The following is a 25,715-nucleotide window of genomic DNA, read 5'->3' on the forward strand; positions in this document are numbered from 1 at the left end:
ATCCCATCCATTGTTTCTGAAATCATTTAGACCCTCCCTTGTTGCTGAAACTAAATCCATGGCATTAAGAATATCTTGGGATTTCTTTTGTAGAGCTTGAGAAAGTATATCAGTTTTTCCCATTATTTCCTTCATCAAGTGAAGAATAAACACAAACTCAAATGATTTCAGGTAACAATAAGTTGCATCAGCATTTCCGCGGTGAGCATAAGTAGCAGATACGTCATCAATTATTCCTTGGAGCACAACACGAGTACAATCAAACATGTTAATCAAACTACAAATGGAATGAAAATGAGAACCCCAACGTGTATCACCAGCTCTTCTTAATGTCCCAACTTGATTCAATCCTTTTCCAGATTCAATTTCACCAAGTTCCAATAAATGTTCAATCTCAGTTGCCTTTGCCTTTTTCAACTCATCATGACGCTTACTAGAAGTGCAAACCACATTAATTGTAAAAATTAAGTTTGAAAAAAATTGGTGTACAGGAATAATTTCTCTTGAAGTAGCCACCGGTGCTAGTTGTAATCTGTGAGCAAAGCAGTGAACATAATATGCATAAGGACAATCTTTAAGAACAAGTGCCTGTAATCCGTTCCATTCCCCTCTCATATTACTAGCACCATCATACCCTTGGCCACGGATTTTACTAGCATCAAAATGATAGTGTAAAAGTTGTCTCCACATATGTGTTTTCAAGGTTAATGATAAGGTATCCCTAACATGAACCAAATCCAAGAACCTTTCCCTTATGATCCCTTCTGCATCAATAAATCTCAACACTATGGCCATTTGCTCTTTTTTAGACTCATCCCATGACTCATCAACCATGACACAAAAGTATGAATCCCCCACTTCACTACGAATATGCTTTCGAACTTTATTTGCAATAATACTAAGAATTTCTTTTTTAATTTCTCCAGAAGTATACTTTGAATTATAAGGAGCTTTCTCTAATATAACATTTGCAACTTCATCATTATAAGATGCTAGAAGTTTTAATAGTTGGAGAAAATTACCACGATTTTTGGAATTAGAACTTTCATCATTTCCTCGTAAAGCACAAGCATGGAATTTTAACCAACGAACTGTGTCAATCGAAGCTTTTAATCGTAAACGATTCTTCAATATTTGTGCTTCATTTTGCTTCACTATGATATTCTCAATCTGTGCTTCTTGGTTCATCAAGTTTTCAGCGAATGGAACTGCATTTTTATGTTGTGAACAAGCAACGCGCTTCAAGAATGCACAATTTTTCCCGTCATTAACTTTTTTCTAATTGTCAAATCCTTTAACAGTAAATGCATCATAACCATGACACACACTTGGTTTATCGTTAAATATATAACAAATAAAACAATAAGATGAGTGTGTTGTTGGAGAATATTCTAACCAATTAGGAAAAATGTTGAACCAAGAATATTGGAATCTACGAGGATGTTTATTTCAACCTTTAGCATGATACTCTTTAAGACGTATTTGGAAAGGTCCTAAAGTCATATAAGCTCGTCTTGCTTCTTCTATTAGATTAACCGGATAATCCCACATTTGTTTTCGTTTAGCAGGATCTCTTTCTAGTTGCTTAAGATCCACCTCATTAGGATTTGATTGTGTGGCTTCAGAAATGTCATTCTCTTGTTGTTGATTTCCATGTTCTTGCGGTTGTGGCTCACTTGTTGAAGCTTTTTGACGTTTACTCTCTTGCTTTTCATCAAGTGTTTCTTCATCATCCCCCATTCTTTTGAAAAAAGAATGAACGGTTTTTAACTTGCCCATTATTGTATCTATAAAAAATCAAAATGGATGAACAATTCATTCAAAATCAGCCAACTAACTTAAATTTCTGAAAAGAAAAAAAACCATTTAACAGTCTGTTCACACTTCACACTAATGTCTAATTACTTGATTCCTAAATTCCAACAAAAAAATGGAGGACCAATTCATAACCATCTAAGCTCATTCTAAACAAACAACAAGCAATTAGAGGAACAATGTGTGAAATCATCATACATCAATCACAGTTTACACTAACCATGTGAAATTCCAACAACAAGCAATTAACAATTAAGCAAATGGAGAGAGACTCAAAGAGGGAATTTAGAAATACTGTAACACATAATTAGAATTTAGAAAATAGGGAAGATAAAAATGGAGGCAAGAAAGTGGGAATTGAGACGCATACCTGATTTTCTTCCGTGAACAAGAACTGAAGAACAGCAGAAGCAGAAAATTGCTGGTGCAGAACAACAAGTATGTTCCGTCTGCGTCTGCAGGTGGACTCGTGGCCGGAGGATGGACCTGCGGTGGTGACTGAGTGGCGTGAGGCAGGTGTCCGTGAGTTCGTCGTTGATTAGCAGTGAGCAACGAACACCAGAGATGGGGATTGGGGATCAATTGGATTCACCGTTCACGTCTTGGGCTCTTGGCATGGCATCAGACAATTCACAATTGGACAGGAGGGGCCACAACCCAATTTACACATTCTTGGGCCTATATCTCAAAAAAATAACTTGTTTGGACTACTTCTGACCCAAAATTCAGGGGGGGGGGCAGGACCCCTCCTGGCACTATACAAGATGCGTCCATGAATGGGAACCAAATGAACCGGATACTGCTCGTTGAACATCTGAAGAACACGACCCTGATGAACCCTCGATACTCGGACATATACATCATCCCCAATCTCAACGTCTAAAGGAACATCCAGCTCCCATAGAGCCCCATCAAACCTCTTGCTAAGTGCAAGCAATACAAAAGATCAGGTAGCCCCCGCATGAAACAATACCAATGCAGAAATACCGTACACGAGGAACGATCCTAAAATAAACACACAAATATAAGAAGACAATTCAATATAAATAAAGAGATAAGGAGAAGAAACATGCCCGTCACCACATCCGGTGTTGTGCGAGCCTCCTCGGCTGTCAGCTGAAAAGTCCTCCTCCTCACCACAGTCACATCCGCCTTGCCCTGGCGACCATCAATGATCCTCAACGTCGATGGAGCGGGTGCTACCACTGGTCTTGCTGCTGCCAAACGTGGACAACGAGCCGTCTGGTGTTCCTTTTGATTGCAATGGAAGCCAATCAGATCAGATACTAGGGTAGTGGTGGTATTAGCAGTTAAATCCCTGCTAATATGTCCCGTCCGACCGCACTTGAAGAAGCCAGAGCCACCCACCCTGCACACCTCATCGTGCGTCTTGCCGCACTTGCCACAACGGCTCCGGACCTGCTGGCCTCTCTACCTGAAATCAAATACATTGGGCCTCTTTCCCGAACCCCCTAAAACCTGAGCCTGATCTTGCTTCCTCTTCCTCTCCATCTCAAGATGAATATCCCTCTCTCTGGCTATCACAATCATATCATCCAGTGTCTTGCAACTGGATTGGCTCACAGACTGCCAAATATCACTCCTCAGCAGCTCATGGTACCTCGCCTTCTTTATCTCCTCATCCGCCACATACTAAGGAACCAACAGTTCCCTCTCACGGAACATCGCGGTGATCTTAACCACCGTCTCAGAAGCATGGCGAAGGTCCTTGAACTCGCTTGCCAGCTGTTGCACCTCAATCACTGGTGCAAACTCAGTTCGAAATCTGGTCACAAGATCATCCCATGTCATCGAATCAACTGCCTCATCACCAATGGAGTGCCCAACCTCCTCCCACCAGTCTCGAGCTTTGTCATTTAGAAGACAGGAAGCGAGTCTGACTTTTTCCCCATTGTGGCACCATCGGGGCAACTGCTAGTGCTGAAGAAGTTAGCAACATCCGCTAAGCAACACCTTCTCGCAATTGGGTCCTTCTCCCTAAAGTAATCCGGAGCCCCACATGCCCGAAACTCCCTGAAAGTCAGCGGGCGAGCTCCCATCAAAGCCACCATCTCAGACCGAAAAACACTCAAATGCTTATCCAAAATATCCAGAATGCCCTCCTTGACCCTACCAAAGTCACAGGAGCCTGAATCCTCACCAGCACCAGAATCACCAGCCAGTCTGCCTCGAAGAGTCACCATACTGAAAATAGACCATATAAACCATCAGAATACGCATCAATATATATATATATATATATATATATATATATATATATATATATATATATATATATCGAGGAGTCTTATATTCTACAAGTTTCCTGGTTTCATCACAGTTCTCCTTGACTCGAGTACGGATCCTCTGCTTTCAGTAGTACAGGCCCATACCACCTTCCACATCTATCCATACTTTTCTCAAGGATCGCCTTGCATCCTACAATTTACTATTTATCCACACAAATAATCGTCCTCAAAACAAGGATCACAACGTTAAATCTCTTCCTAGGTTTTCTTAGGGCAATCACCATACCACTTCCCGCCATCATCTACAGAAAGAACTCCTACTATCACCCTCTAACTTGCTCATAAATACAATTACATATCACCGACACCAGATAATTCTTCGAATGAAAGGTATCACACTACAACGGTTGGACTCAAATAAGAGCTGCACAATAGAGTTAAAACCTCACCTTCTAAAATTATTTAGTTTACATAATATGTAACTTAGCTTATTCGCTTACTAGTTAGCTGAAGTTAGTGAGAATTCCTAAAAAGCACAAAGCAATCACCATACCACTCCCCGCCATCATCTACAGAAAGAACTCCTACTATCACCCTCTAACTTGCTCATAAATACAATTACATATCACCGACACCAGATAATTCTTCGAATGAAAGATATCACACTACAACGGTTGGACTCAAATAAGAGCTGCACAATAGAGTTAAAACCTCACCTTCTAAAATTATTTAGTTTACATAATATGTAACTTAGCATATTCGCTTACTAGTTAGCTGAAGTTAGTGAGAATTCCTAAAAAGCACAAAGCAAGCAACATTCGAGCATTGAGTAATCGGAATCAAGCATAACCTAATCAGGCATCCAATCACGGACTGATCAATACTAGCACGTAAGTCTACAAGCTCATACAGTAGGAATATAAAGTCATATCTCCTATCATTGTATCATGCAAATCCTGAGCAGATCCTTAGCCCTAACTAGCTTGTGATTCATAGATTCATAAATCAAAGCATATAATAAAATATGTATGGGTATTTTTGGGTAAACTTACTTGAGCTCGGTCGAATCCATGCACCACACCCTTTTCTTTTATTAGAAACCTTTTTTATAAAACATTTTTTTAAAAAAAAACTCTACCAAATCCACAGTTTGAATTCAGACACACCCGAGAGTATGTCCGAATCCCTCAAACTAAGGCTCTGATACCAACTTGTAACGTCCCAAAATTAAGACCAAAAGTTTTCGTTTTTAAATTAATAAATCTATTATCCAAAACATGTTCATAAAACCATGGTGGAATAAAGTGTATCAGATACATCATAAAACATCACAGTAATCACAAAATACGGAACGAGGTGGTATGTGTAGTGCAATCATCCTGGGCTCTTCCCCTTCGAACCAGAAGTACCAGAAAACATAAACTGAAAACCGTAAGCACAAAGCTTATTGAGTTCCCCAAAATACCACATACCGTACATAATAAACCCACAATGGGCCTCACCCGACATCGGGCCCTGCCTGGCATCAAACTCTGCTCTTTATACAGATCTATCAGTCATCGGGCCCCATATGGTATACATATAAACATGTAAACACATAAACACAAAACCCATTTGAAGCTCTCTATGGTCGAAAGTGCCGATGACCAATACGTTGGTCGGGAGTAGGAGATACTCAAAGAGCAAAGGAATTTGCAGGAGATACCCTGATAACTGGACCAAAAATTATCCATGAAACCACAGAGAAAATTATGCAAATACGAGAACGTTTGAAGACCGCTCGATGTCATCAAAAGAGTTATGCAGATGTCAGACGCAAATCCCTTAAATTCCAAGTTGGAGACATGGTAATGCTAAAATTCTCTCCTCATAAAGGAGTCATAAGGTTTGGGAAGCGAGGTAAGCTAAATCCAAGATACATAAGACCTTTCAAGATGCCCCAAGGACCTTTCGAAATCCTTGTACGGATCGGTCCAGTAGCTTGCCAGCTCAAGTTGTCCAAAGAACTCAACAACGTGCACAATGTCTTCCATGTGTCAAATCTCAAGAAGTGTATCTCTCATGATGCACTTATCATCCCTCTCGATGAGATTCAATTCAATGCCAAGCTGAATTTCATCAAGGAACCGATAGAAATTACAGATCGGGAAGTAAAAAGGATTAAGCAAAGCCGCATCCCCATAGTAAAGGTACGATGAAACTCTAAGCGAGGACCAGAGTACCCATAGAAGAGCAAGTACCCACATTTGGTTGAGGGATCCCGACCACAAGCTAAATTTTGGGACGAAGTTCTTTAAATGAGCGAGAATATGACAACTGGGAAAAACTTCATCACTGACAACCATTAGAAATTAGCTTAAATGTAATGGAGTATCAATGTTGTATTTCATGTTATAAATAAATATGATTAAGTATACTCTTACATATAAAGATAAATCGACTCATAGGCTCAAGAATTAGTGCCCAAAAAGTCTTGCCGTCATCTAAACCGATTAACATATTCGGAAAGTACACGCTGACATGATTCTAGGGATATAAGCTTCATAAAAATCTAACTTTGATTGGAGGAGTTATGATTTTTGTAAAAAGTAAGATCAACCACGTAATTAAAATTTTTAACGTCAAAATGGTATTAGGAGATCGGTCGAGTTTTGGATAATGTCACCAAAAGGAGAGTCGTAGTACTCCTCGAGATAATAAATTTAGGACAAAGAACGCCAAATGAGGAAGATATGACTTTTTATAAAATCATTTAGTTATACCCCCATTTTGCCAAAAGGTGAAAGTCAAAACTAGGCAAAAAACCTAAATATAAGTTGTAGTACTCGTTGAGATCATTGCAAAGATATAACGAGGGTAAAGATCAGAGCTCATATGCAAGAGATAGGAATTTCCCAAAATCATTTTTGTACGTGTGTCGACCGCGCCATGCACGATGTGCACTCTGCCCGCGGATTCAAGAAGATTGTGGGTGACATGGACCAGCGAGAGAGTGACAAATGGCGACTCCCGGATGGAGCCACGATGCTCATGTGCGATGTGCACAAATATTTATATGGAGTGCACCTCAAAATGCTTCTATAAATCGAAGTGTCCATAGAACCCTAGTACACACCTCTCAAATACCTCCCTCTTTCTCTCTGATCGAGCCAATCCATCCTGAGGCGGTCTCCGAAGTTTCGAGTCCTGAATCTACGCTACATCAACGAATCACGCTACTAGGGCGAGTTCACATCCCTAGTTTTATTGTTTTTAAATGTTTTATTGGAGGGGGGGGGGGAGGGGGAGAGAATACATGCTATCAAGCTATATCAATGAGTTTACAAAAATATTATTATTTGTAATATATATTAGTAGTTTATACAATACATAAAACGTTGGGATAATATTATGCCCTGTAGTTACCCTGCCTAAATTTAAGAATGATATTATGCCTAGTCGTTATAATGCCTAAAATTACACCGGAGTATTATACTTAGTTGTTATGCTGGCTAACTCCCTACGATAACATAGTACCTAGTCGTTGCTGGTCATACTTAAGGATAAACATTGTACCTAGTTGTTATTCTGCCCTAGTATCCTATCAATATCAAAATCATAATAATTATTATATGTATATGGTAATCTATATATATATATATATATATATATATATATATATATATATAAGTATTAGAATAATTATGTAAGAAAACTATATTAAAAGAAAACTTAAGGATAAGCAACGTACTTAGTTGTACTTCACCTTAATATCCTATCTAGAAATATCAATACAGAGGTAATTATATATATATATATATATATATATATATATATATATATATATATATATATATATATATATATAATTAGGAAAGGAAAACATACTAAAGGAAAAACTAAAGGGAAGAATAATAAAGAGAAATAATCATATTTTAAATGTTAAACAAAATAGTTGTTAAATGAGTGTTATTATTCATTCTTTAGCTGATTAAGTTCAGATAAACATGGCCCAAAAATTGTTAATGTTAAGTGAGCGTTAAAGGTATGCATAGTTCTATATGGGTTAACTTCTCCACATGCGGTTGCTTGCTACAACCCCAACATGCATAACTTTATAGTCTTTCAACGTCCAATGAAGCGTTGTGGAGGGGAAATTATCAAGTCAAATAGCTCGATTATAGAAACTCATTGTAACATTGTCCATCAACCTTAATTAATTAGAATACCTAGAGGGTAACACCTTAAAAGTAGTCATAGTATGAAAAGGATAAGAAAAAGGATCCAAATAGCTCGATTATAGAAACTCATTGTAACATTGTCCATCAACCTTAATTAATTAGAATACCTAGAGGGTAACACCTTAAAAGTAGTCATAGTATGAAAAGGATAAGAAAAAGGGATAAAGATCTGTAAAGGAAAAGATATATCATAAGTACAAAATGAGCAATTTATCCTAGAAACATAAGATATAAAGAATATGAATATTTTAATAGAATAAATGCTAAAACTATTCTAAAAAGTATAAAACCATAAAGTGACATCCCCATTTTTCACGGCGAAAAAAGACCAATTTGATTATGCTTATATAATTCAGAGTATTCTTTCGAAAAGTTTATTTATCTGGAATTTGTCCCAAAATGTGGTAATGAAATTAGCAAATTATTTTCTAAGAAATGTGTTTTATTAAAAACCTCGGTATGTCATCGTCAATATAGAAATATAAGCATAACGAACTATTACAGACCTTACGATAATTAAACTAGTGGCCTAATACTCCTCGAATCTTTTAGCAGAATGTATCTTTTATATCACTACTTGTGATACAATAAACTGAGTGGGTCAAGTTGCGAAACCTGGTGAGTACATAGGGTTTTCAACTCACAATAATGTAGTTGATATGTTTAATTATTAAACAATTAACCCAATTTCCCTTCCCCATTATCTTCTTCATTCTTAATGATCTCCCCTAAGGATCATCTATGTGACATCCCCATTTTCACGGCCAGAAAAGACCGATTTTTGTCTATGCTTTATAAAAAAATCAGAGTACTTCTTTTAATAAAAATGTTACGGAATTTGTTCCCAGAAAAACATGATAAATATGTTATCAAATCATTTCCGAAGAAAAGTATTTTTATTCATTTTAAAACATTTGGGATGTCATCGGCAATACAGAAACATAAGCATAAACAGAACTTACATTCATTTACACTAGTGATCTACATCTCTTTTAAATCTTTCAGTGTAAAGTAGCTTCATATGGACACTTGTGATACAAATAAGCTTGAGTGGATCAGGTTGGGAAACCGGGTGAGTACTTAGGGTTTTCAACCCACAGTAATATAATTATTATGTTTAATCATCAAACAATTAATCAACCCAATTACCCATTCCCGTTATCTTCTTTACTCTTAAGGATTTACCCTAAGAATCATCCAAAGGAATTGGCACGAAGTCCATCGTTGCCATGGTTTACTCAATAGGCACTAAGTCTAATAGTCGCCAGGGTTATTCTCTTTTGTCGACAGTATCGATTCTGAGACTCCTCTCACAACACATGTCAAGGGGTTTAGGCACTACGTTGCATAGTCGCCAGGGTTAATCTCTTCTCTCGACAGTGTCGTTTCCGAGACTCCTCTCACAACACATGTCAAGGGGTTTTTGGAGTACAGCTGGTGAGCACACAGTTCAAAACACCTACAGGTTGCGAGCCTGCTAATGTCCACTGTACTGTCTAGAATAATCCATGGTTGTCATCCATACTCTGCTGAATGACGCGACCAACACATGGGTAAAAGGCTTCTCTCATGGTTTACCTCTCACCCTTATCTCACGGTCTATATCACTTCTCATTTCATCATCCAACTCATATTTCATCTACCCTTGTTTTACCCAACATATTTTGTAGATAAAAAAAATACATTTACAGTTTAAATCATTTAAAACTTGTATAAAATCGTTCATCCAGCATACATAGCAAGTATACAGATAATATGCACACATAGCACGTAGTTTATATAAAATACTTCATATCTATGTGTAATATGAAAGTAACTATGCACTCACTTGATTAGGTGGTGACTCTGCACTTGGACAGCACTTCGTTACTTTTAAAACAATTTCGTTCCACAAAACCTAGTATCAATACCACTAGGGTTTAGTCTAATATTTACCGAGACTAATTAATAGTCTAGCCATTATTACTATTATATAAGCGTTAAGAAACACTCTTATATATCTTATAATAATAGCCCAAATAATTATTTTAAGGTCCTAATAATGTTACCATAATTAATTAGAAGCTATATTAAAAATAGCATAGGCGTAGCTTACTTACAGCGGGTTTTCTTAAAAATCGGGCTTCGCTTGGAGCAGCGTTTCCGAGCCGAAAGGCTCTTTTCTCGGGGCTTCGGGAGCCTCGGGGCTTCCTTCGGGTGCTAGGGCGTTTACCTAGACTTTAGGGGGGGGGGGGTTAGGGAGCTTAAAGAGAGAGTATAGAGAGAGAAAGAAGAGGGTTAAGGGCTGAGGAAATGAGGGAACCCGACACCCTTATTAATAGGCTGAATTCCTGATGGACTCGTCGAGTCCAAGTACTGACTCGCCGAGTCCATGCCACATGTCAACTTTCTGGTGGCCAAACGTGTGTGGCCTGTATTGTGCCACGTCACCCCTTTTAGAGCAGCACCCTGCCGACTTCTAAACCTCGTAACTCTCGCATACAAGATCCGTTTTTGGCGTTCTTTTTTTCCACGCGTAGGTAAAGACAAGATCTACAACTTTCATTTAGACTCCATCGGCAAATTCTCGACTGATCTTAAATTTAACAGTAGAAGGAGATTAGACCGTTAATTGACCGCGGAAAATTCGTAACTCCTTCATACGGACTCCGTTTTCGTCTGTCTTTTTACCGTTGAGTTCCTATTAATGAGATATTCAACTCTCATTTAGGTCGCGTAAGCCAAAAACCGCTCGAACTAAAATTCGAGTTTCGGGTCGTGCACTGCTAAGCCGAATCTTAGAAAAATCATAACTTCCTCATACGAAGTCAGATTTGGGCATTCTTTTTTATGGATGTTATCGGTTTAACATATTCTACGACTTTCTTTTAGATTACTCATTCCTAAAACTCTTCTATCGTAAATTCGCTATTTACGCTTCCTGGTGCCGTGCCGGTTCCGTTGCGAAACTTCGACGGGTGATAACTTCTTCGTTATAACTCGGATTTCGGCGTTCTTTATATGTACGGAACCCATGAGACATATTCTAAAACTTTGTTAAGATTATTTATGCTAAATAATCTTTTGTCGAAAAGTCGTTTTTGACCCCTATTATCTCTAAATTGACTAGCCCGGATCTACGGGCGTTACAATTATCTCCCCCTTAGGATGATTACATCCCAGAATCATCAACGAGACAGGGCTCACATGATGAATCAATACGTTATCTCTTCATCCTAAGGAATAACCGTAACTTTGATGATTCTTCGAATGAGTATCTAACTCTAAGACTTCCTGAATGCAGGCGGTGCCCGATCTTGGACCCGCTCTCTATCTCATGTTAGACTTTCAATCATGATCTTCATGTCATGATCTCGATCTTTATTGGAGAATCCTTCTTTAACAAACTTGAGATAAGTTTCTTCCTTCGATTATCATAATAGACCGATGGGTCATGTTCTAATGACCTCTCATCGTGTGATGCATTGCTTGGACTCAGGTATTTTGGAGTCAAATTCCAGAACAGATTATACCTTCCTTCATGTTCTAATCACATATTAAAAGGTAGCATTTCTATCTACAAGAAACTATCGTGATACCTCTACCTATCGCTTTGATTTTATTTCAATCTTCCGGCTTAAGTCAGATGCTACATCAAACTTGGTTCTCTGAACCACGTAACATACTCATCGTAGTCGGACTCAATTCGATATGAACACTACGGTCGGAATAACAATCATCTTCATTATCATTACCAAAACGATGGTAACGACATATTTGAATAAAACTGTATCAATTACTAGCTTCTTGGTAACCTTGTGACTTTCCCTGATCCAAGTGTGAGTCCTGTGCTTCCGGTAGTATAGGCCTCTACTACCATCCACACCTACTAATACTCGTCCCAAGTATTGTCTCGCAGTCCCCTAGTTCTTATTTCTTAAAAGCACAAATCAATTTAACACATATGAATGTGTCCAAATAATCATAAATATTTCCCTAGACTCTACTAGGACTTCTTATATGCATATCTTCAACAACAATTCTGCTTCAACTCGGTTGGTGATGGAAACACCAGACGATAGGACAACTTTAGGAATTACACCAATCGTTCTATCATCCCGCCAATCAAATGTGTACCTTCGTACGTACCATACTCCTCGATACGTAACGCTATTTTATCAGACGTATTCTAAAAGCAAGATACCACTTTTACGATATCTTCCGATAGGTATCATTCACTATCATAAGCCTTCTCACCAAGACGTTATTTATTCAATTCGCTACGAGTCTTCACCAAGACGTTATGTTCACGGAAGCATGCGTTCAGTGTATCGAGACGAGAATATAGATAGTGAAGATTTAGACGCGTATTCCTCCTGATTACTTCGAAAAATTACATGCCAGTTCTAATATCGAAATTAAATGTTTAGAAATTTGAGCACATAAAATTTCCAGATCCGGTCGGCAACAGACCATAGATCCGATCAGACATTTAACATCATAAATCATTTAGCACATAAAAGCATGTTAGGCATTTTCCCTAAATTAGCTAGTGCTTGTGTCTATTCAGGTGTATTACCTAAATTTTATTAGACACACTCCTCACAATCATTGCTTAGCATTCTAAGTTTAAGTCTAGAAATAAATCCATATTCCTAGTTCGCTTAAACTAATGCTCTGATACCAACTGTGACATCCCCATTTTCACGGCTAGAAAAGACCGATTTTTGTCTATGCTTTATAAAAAAATCAGAGTACTTCTTTTAATAAAAATGTTGCGGAATTTGTTCCCATAAAAACATGATAAATATGTTATCAAATCATTTCCGAAGAAAAGTATTTTTATTCATTTTAAAACATTTGGGATGTCATCGTCAATACAGAAACATAAGCATAAACAGAACTTACATTAATTTACACTAGTGACCTACATCTCTTTTAAATCTCTCGGTGTAAAGTAGCTTCATATCGACACCTGTGATACACATAAGCTTGAGTGGGTCAGGTTGGGAAACCTGGTGAGTACATAGGGTTTTCAACCCACAGTAATATAATTATTATGTTTAATCATCAAATAATTAATCAACCCAATTACCCATTCCCGTTATCTTCTTTACTCTTAAGGATTTACCCTAAGAATCATTTATTTCTCGTTCATTTATTCCTAAGGATCATCCTAAGGAATCGACAGGAAGTCCATCGTTGCCATGGTTTACTCAATAGGCACTAAGTCTTATGGTCGCCAGGGTTATTCTCTTTTGTCGACAATATCGATTCTGAGACTCCTCTCACAACACATCTCGTCTATCGACAATGTCGTTTCCGAGACTCCTTTCACAACATATGTCAAGGGGTTTTTAAAGTACAGCTGGTGAGCACACAGTTCAAAACACCTATAGGTTGCGAGCCCGCTAGTTTCCACTGACTGTCTAGAATAGTCCGTGGTTGTCATCCATACTCTGCTGAATGACGGGGCCAACACATGGGTAAAAGGCTTCTCTCATGGTTTACCTCTCACCCTTATCTGACGGTCTATATCACTTCTCATTTCATCATCCAACTCATATTTCATCTACCCATGTTTTACCCAACATATTTTGTAGATAAAAAAAATACATATACAGTTTAAATCATATAAAACTTGTATAAAATCGTTCATCAAACATAGATAGCAAGTATACAGATAATATGCACACATAACATGTAGTTTATATAAAATACTTCATATCTATGTGTAAGATGAAAGTAACTATGCACTCACTTGATTAGGGGGGGTTTACCTAGACTTTAGGGGTGGTTAGGGAGCTTAGAGAGAGAAAGAGTATAGAGAGAGAAAGAAGAGGATTGAGGGGTGAGGAAATGAGGGAACTCGACACTCTTATTTATAGGCTGAATTCCTGATGGACTCGCTGAGTCGAAGTACTGACTCGCCGAGTCCATGCCACATGTCAGCTATCTGGTGGCCAAACGTGTGTGGCCTGTATTTTGCCACGTTATCCCTTTAGCAGCAGCACCCTGCCGAATTCTAAACCCCGTAACTTTCGCATACGAGCTCCGTTTTCGACGTTCTTTTTTTCCTTGCGTAGTAAAAACAAGATCTACAACTTTCATTTAGACTCCATCGGCTAATTCTCGACCGATCTTAAATTTAACTGTAGAAGGAGATTAGACCGTTAAATGACCGCGAAAAATTCGTAACTCCTTCATACGGACTCCGTTTTCGTCTGTCTTTTTACCGTTGAGTTCCTATTAATGAGATCTTCAACTCTCATTTAGGTTGCGTAATCCAAATACCGCTCAAACTAAAATTCGAGTTTCGGGCCGTGCACTGCTAAGCCGAATCTTAGAAAAATCATAACTTCCTCATACGAAGTCAGATTTGGGCGTTCTTTTTTATGGATGTTCTCGGTTTAACATATTATACGAATTTCGTTTAGATTACTAAGGCCAAAAACTTTCTATAGTAAATTCACTATTTACGCTTCCCGGTGCCGTGCCGGTTCCGTCGCGAAACTTCGACGGGTCATAACTTCTTCGTTATAACTCGGATTTCGGCGTTCTTTATATGCACGGAACCCTTGAGGCATATTCTACAACTTGGTTAAGATTATTTATTCTAAATAATCTTTTGTCGAATTGACTAGCCCGGATCTACGGGCATTACAATCTATGCTGACAGTACTAGTTCAGGTATTCCTTTGTGACACTTGTCAGTAGGTTTTCTTCAATGTTCATTCCTAGAGATTTATCTTGGGGATCATCTTCTTTATTGATAGTATTATTTTAGGGATTCCTCCCAATATACATGTCAATAGGTTTTAGAGTACATCTAGTGAACACATAGTTCAAAAACACCTATAGGTTGCGAGCCTGCTAGCGTTCCATGAGAGTGTCTAGAATAGTTTGTGGTTGTCATCTATACTATGCTAAATAAGTATATCTCCTAGTACTGAAGTGCTAGTAAGTCAAGGCCTATTATTGGTTTCATCTTTCATCACTATCTCCCTTTCTATTCTAAAAATCACCTTATAATACTCCATCTAACATAGCACATTTTGGGTACAATTAATAAGTACATATAGTATTTAATTATCTAGATACTTTATAGCTATGCGTAAGATCAAAGTAACAATAAAAGTAACATAACACATTTCGGCAGCGCTTCACTTCATACTTTGAAAAGGCCAAGACGCATTGATTATTAAGTCTTAGTCTAGTTTCGTAATCCTGGTGACTATAATAATTATAATATAGATTCCTTAATAATCCTAATGTATACATCAAGTTCTATCTAGTAAGGTTTATCCAGGCAGGACAGTTGGGAGGCAAGATCATTTTGGCATAATAGCTTTTCTGATATCCAGTAACCAAGCCAACATGACCATTCTAGACACCTCTCCTATAAGTAGACAATCAGTATAACGTCATGAAAATATTGATAAATCTCATTTATAGGCTCATAATAACGACTTATGACTATTAATATAAGTTACATTGAAAGAGATAGAGTGTAGCTTAACTTACATAGATTTTTTTTCCTGACAAATGTCTTGAAATCGCATTGGCAGAACTGTGGCCTGCTAGCTACTAGATGTTGGACTCTCAAGGGTTGTAGGGCTATTCTAGAATACCAAAGACTTGGAAAAAATGGGAATACAATAGAGGGAATTCGAGAGAGAGAGAGAGAGAGAGAGAGAGAGAGACTTGAAGGGATAAGGGAAATGGGCTGCATACAGAATGCTATTTATAGGAGTGAAAATACACATGCGATCCATTCACTAGGCTTGCACAAAATGCACTATGATGACGTCGGTCCACTGGTTGGTTGACACGTATCCTGATCTGAGTGGGGCTACGTGGCTGACTTCGGGTACAAGTTATGTGCGACATGCACACGCGTGCCGATTTTTAGATTTTCAAAATTGCGTATCTTTTTAATACGAGCTCCATTTTTTATGTTCTTTATATCCACATATAGCTATTAATGGGATCTAAAACTTTCACTTAGACCCCATCGGTTAATTTTGACTTTAATTTTAAAGTTATATTTTTAACAGGCTTAGATTGTAAAGTCCGTTAAAAATTCACAATTCTCTCATATGATATCCATTCTCGATTGTCTTTATATCGACATAATCATATGGACGAGATATCTAACTCTCGTTTAGATTGTTTTTCCTAACTATCAACCGATCTCTACTCTGGTTTCCGAACTGTATACTACTACGCTAAAACTTCTAAAAATCCTAACTTCCTCTTACTAAGTCAGATAGGGACGTTATCTATATGCACGCTCACGGTTTAACATATACTATAACCTTCATTTAGATCTATTAGGCGAAAAAGTAATGCATCAAAAATTTACTTTTTATGATATGTAGAGTTATGCCGGTTTAATCGCGAAACTTCGAAGAAGCATAACTTCTTCATACGAAGTCGGATTTTAGCATTCTTTATATGTACGGAATCCTTGTCGCGTACACTATGACTTTGGATAAGAATATTTATCCTAAATAATCTTCTATTTAAAAGTTATTTTTAACACTTATTATCTTTAAATTTACTAGCCCGAATCTGTGGGTGTTAAAATTAACTCCCCCATAGGATGATTACGTCCCAGAATCATCAACAAAACAAGGATTGTATAATGACTCCGCGTGTTACCTTTACATCCTAGGTCATAATCGTAAATCTTTATGTCTTTATATTGAGTTATTAACTCTAAAGCTTCTTGACTGTTAATGGTGCTAAATTTTGTGCTTGCTCTTCCTTCTAAATTTGATCTTTATTGGAGACTACTTGCTCCTTCTTAAGTAGACTCAACCTATTCTACGACTCCTATAACAAACAGAATGGTCATGCTCTAATGACCTTCCATCGCATGATGCAATGGCTAGACTCAGGTCTCTTTGATTCAGTGTCCCTCATGAAGGATACATTCCTTCATGTTCTAATGTTATGTAATTATGTTATAGTAGGTAGCATTTCTGGTTACGGGGTGCTTAGTCTTTAAAGACAACCGAGTTACTTCTATTGATCACTTCAATTATCTTTTCCTTCAATCTAAATTCAGACGCAACGTCAAACTTATTTCGTATATTATCATAGTCAGACTCGATTTACCATGACCACTAAGGTCGAAATAACATCCATCTTCTTAGTGATTACCAAAATGATGGTAACGACAAACATGAACAATATGAATATAATTATTAGTTCCTTGGTAACCTTGTGACTTTCCCTGATCCAAGTGCGAGTCTTGTGCTTTTGGTAGTACAGGCCTCTTAGTTCCTCGCAGTTCACCAAGTCAAAATCACTTAGCCACTTAACACATACTAATGTGTTCAAACAAGCACATATCACAATTATTTGTTGACTCTACAAGAACGCTCTCTCCTTGCAATAGGTTTTACTACTTTGATTTGATGTAAGTTTTACTATCTTCCAAATGTCTTTGTATAAATCCTTTCTTGTGTAGTGCCCTGTCTGCAAGGTACACTTTACCAGAATTTGTTCTAGTAGTATATGGTAAACGTTTTCAATCTTATTCTATTTAGAGTATCGAAAATAATAACTAGGGTTTTCATTAATTCCGAAATAATTACAATCTTTATATACACTATGCCTACTACATTAGGTCACATCTTATAATACAATGTGTATGAGACGACTATTTTATTCCATAGACACCTTGGATAAGAAACTTCCTTCTATTGGCTTCCTGAGTTTACTTCTGCTTCCTCCTTCACTGCCCTAAGTGTCATATGAGATGCTCGAGCACATTGCCTTCTTGTCTACACTCAAAGCATACCGTCTTGAGGCATCTATATTCTTTGGTATAGTGTCGAACTATTCCACACTTGTAACATATCACATCTTCCTTGCATTGTCCAAAATGCTTCTCTCTGCATTTTTCACACCATTTTGGCTCCTTTTTACCCCCAGTCTTCTTGTCGTTGGGGTTTGGTTTTGAAAACTTATTCTTTTTGTTGGACTCTGAGGATCCTGCATTGATCCTTTTTCCTCCGAGTTCAGCTTGGGTGGAGGTCCTTCCTTTAATCATGTCTTCAAGGGATCTGGCAATTCGGATGGTTGTTGTTAGAGTAGTTGCTAATTTCACCATTGGACTAAAATCCGATGGCAATCCATTAGCTAATATTTCTATCTTGGAGTGTTCGGTAGGAACCAAGTGAGGAACTAATTTCATCTTCTCGGTAAAGGTTGTAGGTACTCACTAACGCTCATAATTTCTTTCTTCAGATTTTGGAATTCCTTGCTTATTTTTTAGAGTTATCTTTTTGAGAAGTATTCCCTTTTTAACTGCACAAGGAAGTCTTCCCACGACATCTTCTATTCTTCTCCCTTTGGCATAGAGAAGATCACTCATTTCCACCAAATTAAAAACTTTGTAGTTGTCTGGTTGCGAAGATTGTCTTCTGTCTGTCGCTTCAATCGTAACAGTCAAATGCCATATCCATTTCATAAATCCAATCCATAACTGCCGTTAGCATTGGCTTCCCGGAAAGGCTTGGTCGTTGGGTTGCCATGAAGTCACCATACTTGCATCCATCTCTATAAACCTCTTCTTCAACATTATCCTTTTTACTCCTTTGTGGTTCAGCATGTCTATTGGCGCTACTACAGTTTCCTTTTTGTAAATGTTCCTTATTAAACTTAGATTTCACAATTAGTGCACTAAGTTCATCCTTATTCTTCTGAAGTAGTTGTTTTGTCTCTTCCATTTGATAATCTAACATTTCCTATATCATTGCCATCATGATTGGCTTGGGTGCGGTTACTGCCTCTGGTACATGGTCGATCACCCGAGGCTCAGGCTGATGGTTTGCATTATCATCTACTAATCCGCTACGTACCCTCAACATCACGTTCTATACACTGAAACAGGCGTTTAGTGTATCCACATGTGAATATAGATAGGGAAGGTTTAGAAGCGTAATCTTCCTTATTACTCTGAAATGTTACATGCCAATTCTAATACCGTAATTAAAAATTTAGAAGCCTGAACACATAAAATTTTCTACTTCTATCTTGAAAACATACCTTAAAGTAATCTAGATAGGCAACCTAAGGCATGTTATTCTATAGATCATTTAGCACATAAAAGCAAATTAGGCATCTTATCCTAAAGTAAGCTAGTGCTTGTGTCAATTCAGGCGTACTACCTAAATATAATAGACACGCATCTCACGATCATCGCTTAGCATTCTATGTTAAAGTCTAGAAATCCTCTAAATTCCTAGTTCTCTTAAACTAAGGCTCTGCTACCAACTATGACATCCCCATTTTTCACGCCCAGAAAAGACCGATTTAATTATGCTTATTTAACTTAGTGTATACTTTTGAAAAGATTATCTATGCAGAATTTGTCCAAAAGCGTGGTAATGATATTAGCGAATTATTTTCGAAGAAATGTGTGCATAAAAAACCTCGGGATGTCATCATCAATACAAAAACATAAGCATAACAAAATATTACATGCCTTACATGTTGGAACCTGAAAGTGAACCTTTAGCAATCTTGAATCCTTATGTAAATTCCAAAGTCAGCTGTAGTTCCGAAGTGAAGTCTGCTCCGAAATCTGTTAGTGTCCGGACCTGATGTTAAGTTGGTGATGTGAAGAAAGAGAGTGAAGGCATTCCAGAATGAACCTTGTGTCCGGAATGTTTGCTGTTCCGGAATCTGTATTTTATCTTTATGTATTAAATGTATTTGTGATTTGTTTGATTTAACTTGTCATAGGACTTAGTCCTTTTGTCAACACAGATATTCAGAGTGTCAGATGTAACTCTTTTATCCCGTCCTATGTATGTAATCGGTTAGTACCATGTTTCTTATACTCTTATTTATAGGAGCATTCAATGTTAAATCAACAGACAAATTTGTTCAAACTTTTTAGAAATATTTCATTTACTTCACTCTCTATCCAACATTCTCTTTGTTCTTCATTTATTAACTTTACTTTGATCTTAATTCTCATTCATCATTTATGGCTTGAACATGTGTTGATTACATTAACTCAGACTTGACTAGAATATTCATTATAAAGCAAACATTGATCTTAAAGTATTAATTCAAGGTTTGAGTTTTCAAACCTTGTCCCTGCGCATCAGATCAATTTGTTCTCTCAATTGGTATCAGAGCTTCAATGATTGTCCTTTGAATCCATAAGATCAGATTATAGTTGGTTTGAAATTACCTTGGTATTTCAACCATTTCTGTGTTAAGGATAAAAGTTCTTCTATATACCACTTTTCCTTGAAGATACCTTAACTTCAATGGCTGCTTCTAATACTCAACATATGATTTCAATGCAAATAGCAAATAGTGTGGGTGGCCCTACACGTGCCCCACTGCCAGTTTTTGAAGAATATGATCACTGGAAAGTTATAATGGAAAGATTTTTACTAGCTAAAGGATGTGTTGATATTTGGAGATCCATCAAAGAAGGTCCTCATGTTCCTGTAAGAACAGTTGTGGGAGATGCTGCTGCTCAGCTTATGGGTCAAGATGAGACTCGTCCAGCTCCTTTAACTGCAGATGATATTGAGAAGCTGCATGCTGATCAAGTCGCTTTCTCAGAAATGGTGTTTAGTGTTCCTCCCTCACTCTTTGAACACATTAAGTTGTGTAAATCAGCAAAAGAGATTTGGGACACTCTTCAAGATCTGATCAAAGGTTCGGAAAACATGAAACAAAAGCGTCTCACCTCAGTTGTCAATGATTTTGACACCTTCAGTACCACTCCTGGTGAATCAGTAGCCTCAACATCTAACCGTTACTGAATCGTAGTCAACAATATGACTACTCATGGGATTGTCCAAACTCCTTTGGAGTACAATCTTAAGTTCATTAACAGTCTCGGTAAAGGATGGGGAAATGTGAAATCTTGTCTTCAAAGTAATGGTTATTTGAAAAAGTTAAAGCTTTATCAACTTTTTGATGAACTTCAAGCACATGAATCTAATGTTGCTCAAACTATAAGGGAACTCTCTGGAGTATGTGAAATCTAATGTTTGCTTTTCCGAAATCTGTATTTTGTCTTTATGCATTAAATGTATTTGTCATTTGTTTGATTTAACTTGTCATAGGACTTAGTCCTTTTGTCAACACGGATATTCAGAGTGTTAGATGTAACTCTTTTATCCAGTCCTATGTATGTAATCGGTTAGTACCATGTTTCTTGTACTCCTATTTATAGGAGCATTCAATGTTAAATCAACAGACGGATTTGTTCAAACTTTTTAGCAATATTTCATTTACTTCACTCTCTTTCCAACATTCTCTTTTTTCTTCATTTATTAACTTTAATTTGATCTTAATTCTCATTCTTCATTTATGTCTTCAACATTTGTTGATTACATTAACTCAGACTTGACTGGTCTATCCAGACTTGACTGGTCTATCCAGACTTGACTAGAATATTCATTAGCAATAAGACATTGATCTTAAAGTATTAAATTAAGATTTGAGTGTTCAAACCTTGTCCCTGCGCATCAGATCAATTTGTTCTCGCATTACAGTAATTAAACAAGTGGCCTAATACTCCTCGAATCTCTCAATGGAATGTATCTTTTATATCGCTACCTGTGATACAATAAATTGAGTGGGTAAGGTTAGGAAACTGTTGAGTATTTGGGTTGCGCCATTGGGCTTAGTTAGTTTGGTCCATATGTATTCACGGTTTGGGCCTGTCCAACCATGTATTGTTTTTAGGGTTTAGTATATATAGTGCATGCATGCATTATATTAATAATGCTTCTTGAATATTTCCTTTAACAAGTGTTGTAACCCTAGCACGCCTCTAAAGTAGAAGTTCTTCATCGAGCTCTTCTGAGGTGTTGTTGTTTTAATCATTCGACATTCGTTTGATTCATAGTGGTTATTGTCTGTTTGATATTTGTTTGAATCTATCGATCTAAGACAATATTATTCTCATTAATTGGTATCAGAGCAGGAGGCTGTGTAAATCATACGCATCTCTTCTGTTTGAAGAATTTTTTTAGGGTTTCCGCTTTTATTGGATCTGTTAAGCCGTCATTCCTTCATTGACGTTGTTCATAGATCTCGATATTACCCTATTCAATCTTTACAAATCTGATTCTTAGCAGATATCTGAAAAGGTCATCATGTCTCACGAAGATTCACAAACCAATCCAAACAATATCTCCAACAGCATTGGATCTACAACCAGAATCCCGATTCTATACACTTAAGATTATGAAGTTTGGACGCATCACTTTGAGGACTACGTCGTTGGTTCCGAAGACAATGGTTATCTTATCTGGGAAGCAATAACATTGGGTCCTTTTGTTCATTCTGGTACAAATAGAACTATTAAGACTCAAAAGGAGTACAACAAACTCTTACCTGATGTGGAGAAGATTCCTCAAGAAGAAAAAGATAAGTTGTTGTGTAATGTTAAAGCCATGAGAATGATTCGATTTGCTTTACAGTCCGATACTTTTCGTTTGGTAAGCCCATGCACCACGGAAAAAGAGATCTGGGATAGACTCAAAGTGTTGTATTCCACTGATGAAGATCTAGAGCATTCTATCCAAACTCTATTGCTCTCTGAGTTCGGTGCTTTCCAACAAAAGCCAGATGAAAAACTTATTCAGGCATTCGATCGTTTCAACCATCTTTTGAGCAAGATGATCAAGCACGGTATTGGAAGAGAAGTGATCGAACAGAAGGTCACATTTATGAATGGTTTAAGACCTGAATGGATGGTTGTAGTATCAACTGTGAAGGCTCACGAGCAGTTTAAAACCTATTCATTGGCGAAGATGGTGGGTATTCTCAAGTCTCATGAAAGTGTTGTGACAAAGGAAGCGAAAGTGGTGTCTGGTATGGGATCCTTGGCCCTTCTCTCTAAAGCGGAGAATGTGGCAGAGGATGAAGAAGAGTGAGAGATGTCAGAATGTGATCTGACAAGCGAAGAGTATGCAATGATGGTTTCCAACCCGAAGAGGTTTGCTCGCAAAAAGTTTCCTATTGCCAAGCACCAAAACTGGCAGGGAAGCTATAGCTCAGAAAAGGCGAAAGAGGAGATCAAAAATACTCCTCAGAAAGAAGAAGAGAAGAAGGAGAGCAAACTGGTAGGAGACTCTGGATACGATTGCAACTTCTGCCATGGCAAAAACCACTTTGCCAAAGATTGCATATTAAGAAAGCTATCGGAGAAGAAGGAGGGTGAAGATGATGAAGCATACTATATGCCCAAGCTGGAGGAGATAAAGAAAAAGAAAGCCTCTAACAGTTCAATGAATGCTTTGATTGTGTAGGATAATGTTGTGGATGATGAGTTCGGTGGCATAGAGGTCTGGTCTACAGAATCTGAAGATGAAGAAGTATGTAAACCCACACATGGCAAGGTATTTGTGTCGAAAGAAAAGAATACTGAGTTTACTGGGAGATGCTTGATGGTGACAGCTGGAGTGTCACAAATGAGGGGCTACACAACCGAAGGCGAGTATGATGAGGCGAATCAGAAGGAAGATAAGTTTTTTGCTGCCAAACCTGTGAGCGAGAGGATCAACGACTGCGATCAGTTGATAAAGAAGGTACAATCCATTCTCGAATCACTTAACATACATGTAACAAACTATGAAAAGGAATTAAACGATTTGAAATTCAAATTTTCTAGTTTAAGTGGTAGTCTAATGCAAACACGCCTCACAAATGCTAACCTAACCGATCAAATTAGCAGGGTGACATCTAAGAATGAGGAGCGAAGGATGTGGATAGAGAAGACGGAGTTAGAGTTAGTTAGGACGAGAGATGAAGTTATTTATTTGCAACGTGATAACTAAATGTTTATATACAAATATCACTTAATTGCATTTAGATTGTGAAATTGGCAAACAGATTCACAAAATGATTTTGCCCTTCCTAGAGTTAAAGGAGAACGAAGTTGATATTGATGGTTATAACTGTGAATCTATTATCTCTTCAGATAATATCTCTGAGGCCTATAGGGTTGGTCTGGACAAAATCGAGTCCTTTATCAAGTCAAAAGACCATAAGGACATGCTCAAAAATCTTTTGGACGAGAATGATAAATTGAAAATTAAGACCGAAACCATACAGAAATTTGACTCATTGAATGCCAAGTTAAGTTCATAAAACAAAATAAATGTTGAAAACACTTCTGAATTTGACGAGGACAGTGATATGAGTGAAATTTCTATAGAGGATGTGGTTGACTGTTCAGAATTTGTCAAGAGCGAAACCGAACCTACCAAAGGTCTTATATCTGATAATTCGGTTGAGTCCACTCGAGTGTCCCAAGATAAATCCAAAGTTCTGAAACCGAAAGCAGTGGTTTATCAAAAGGTACAAACTGTACCAAATCAGGTATACACCACGTCAGAAGTTACTAAGAAACACACAATTGAACTGACAGCCATAGTGAACGAAGATAATGCAGGTGACTGTGATAATTATTTTTGGTCTGCTCCAATCGACAATGCAGATGAGATGGTCAGTTTATCAGAGAGAACCTCATGGAGGGTTAAAGGCAGATACGTGGCAGAACCACTCAACAAGCCTACAAGATTTGATGTACCAAGCACAAGTGGTACCAAAGAAATCCCAACCGAACCAATGACGGCTGCAAGCGAAACCTCTTCATTAAAGAGAGAAACTCATGTTGAGAGACCGAAGCCAAGAGCAAACATACACAAGTGTCAAAAGCTTCTTGCTGAACAAAAACGCCAGCGACACAAAAGATATCAAAAGAATCTCAATGAAATGAAGCAGTTTTGGAACTCCCAAAACTCCAATTATGTTCGCACAGAAAAGGCGTCAAATCTCAAGGCGAAATATGGATCAAAGGATAATTCTGATCCATGCACTCACTGCCAATCCTGCAGTCAAGCGAACCGAAAGCCTAGTTTCGGTCCCAATACTTGCAGCGACAAGAACCGAAAGACTAGTTTCGGTCCCAAGACTAACCTTGATAAGAACCGAAAGACAAGTTTCGGTCCTAAATCCCATCCTCCTCATTCTCGACCAAAGCAGAATCCTAACAAGGATGTCAAGGATAGCAAGGGAAAAGGGAAGCTCGTCTCTGAAGACAAAACACAAATAAAGAAGACGTCAGCTAACCCTAAGAATCACGAAAACAAGTACGATAAGAATCAAAACAAAAATCCTCAATCTGATTTAAACAAACTCAAGGTCTTGACCATCAAAAGGAAAGACGCAACCACACTAATAAAAAGAACTTATATGGTTGATCTTTCTATTGTTATTCCCTGTTCCGTAAAAGGCTCATGTGGACCCAAGCATCTTTGGGTTCCTAAATCTGCTTGATTTTTGCAGGTTATAAGTGAGGAGCAGTTCGACGACGAATGGTACGTTGATAGTGGCTGCTCACGTCACATGACAGGAAGGAGGGAAGAGCTAAGGGAGTTTCGGGCTCTTAAGG

Source organism: Lactuca virosa, chromosome 3 (genome assembly GCF_052849685.1).
Source record: "Lactuca virosa cultivar CGN04683 chromosome 3, Lactuca_virosa_CGN04683_v6, whole genome shotgun sequence".
Classification (NCBI taxonomy): Eukaryota; Viridiplantae; Streptophyta; class Magnoliopsida; order Asterales; family Asteraceae; genus Lactuca; species Lactuca virosa.